Consider the following 1,755-nt stretch of genomic DNA (forward strand, 5'->3'; position numbering starts at 1 on the left):
GTCCAAACTTCAGCAACAGCTCAACACATATTCCTGTAGCATAGCGTAGCATGCAGTCCATTCTGTTAGCGCTGTCTTTATTCATCAGTAAACACATGTTGTTTGTTCTGTCCCTAATAATGCCAGATCTGAAAACCTTTTTTCCGTGTCCGGTTGGAAAACTTGAGTTTCATCCAGCTGCAGCAGTCAGGGCACAGCAGGGTTCCTCTTTGTCTCAGTCATTCATCAAGACAGGGTAGGTCTTCTCTCCTGTCTGGCTCTATAAGTTCTGAAACTCCAGAGAAATATGTTGCAAAAGGTCTGTCCTACAGTAGTTTGGTTCTGAAAGGTTCCCACAATGACCCATCCTTGGTGATTCTGGAGATTTGTGTCCCTTTGAGCCTTGGTTCTCCACCACAGTCTGGGCCGAAGCCAAGCTTCATGGGCGAGGGAGAGGAGGCAAAGAACGCAGGAGACAAAGAGAGAGAATCTGGTTTTCTCTGTGGTTTTGTTCTGTCCTCACACAGAGGGGAGTGGGAAGTCACACCTCTGTGGGTGGCCATGTGACTGGCCTTTGTAGGACTTGGCTGAAAAGTGGGGGGTTGCAGAGATTCCTCAGCTGATTCCACATCATCATGACAAGATGAAATATGGATTCTGGTTCCCAATGTCCAAAAATTATGACCATGGCATATGGCACAACAGCTATTAACTGTGTCTTGCAACATGAGTAGTGAGTGTGATAAACGGTACATTCATGGCATAGAAACAAACCAGAGCTAAAGACCTTCCCATCTCCTTTGTTTGGAAGAAAATATAGAGCTTTTTTTTTACAATTTAAGATGGGGAAAGACAATGGGACAAATCCAAAGCTGTGTGTTGAGGTTGTTTCACAAAGATATGCAAAATGTAACCAACCTAATTTGTCAGCGCACCTAAAATCATCATCATCCCAATGTCAACATCTCCTGTATAAGGAAAAAAACAGCTTGGTGCAAAGACTGATAATTGCTGCATTTAAACAAATTTTAGCAGGTATTTAAAAGTTTGCCAAAGCAATAACACAAGCTATAGCTTGTCTGTGCAAGTCCCACAAAACAGGATAGGCATTTCATCGTGTGGTTGGTATAGGGTTAAAGACCAATTCACCTGTATGTGTCACTGGTTTATTGACTGCTATGTTTTAATGACTGTTGTTTTTCTTAAGCTGGACTGTTATAGGTGTTGGTTGGTTAAGTAGTGCCCTTAAATAATATATGCTAATTTTAAATGATATTACATATTACATGTCCACTCTTGTTACCCTTAATGTCCAATCTATTCTTTATATTGTCATTAAATTGATAATATTTTTAACATTTTTACTTCACTAATCCCTAGCAAATTGTCATCTTTGTTTTCCAGATTAAATCAATGCAGTGCAAGTCCTGCAAGCCACGCCGTTGAAGCTGTTCTGCTGAAACATTATCAAGGTTCAACCTGGCCTTGTATCCACAAGGACTGCTGTTGCACTTTTAAAACCTTTAGTGCTCCTTCAGTTAATCCATAAGTTAACTAATACTTTTGGGTCTGGAATGTTTGACCTCTGAAAGGTTCCTTCTGTTCAGCCAATCCATGTTAATTTTCTCTTCTTGTTACTCTTTATTGGGTTTCCTTAAATGTGTTACGTGTTACGGTTCAGTGTTTGTAAAATGGCACATAGTATTGAGCAGTACAAAGGATGTGCTAAACAATGTAGCACATGTTGACTGGGACAGTTGGGTCTCATTAGTTTGC

The sequence above is a fragment of the Cyprinodon variegatus genome, unplaced genomic scaffold, assembly GCF_000732505.1.
Source record: "Cyprinodon variegatus isolate N-32 unplaced genomic scaffold, C_variegatus-1.0 Scaffold938, whole genome shotgun sequence".
NCBI classification, from domain to species: domain Eukaryota; kingdom Metazoa; phylum Chordata; class Actinopteri; order Cyprinodontiformes; family Cyprinodontidae; genus Cyprinodon; species Cyprinodon variegatus.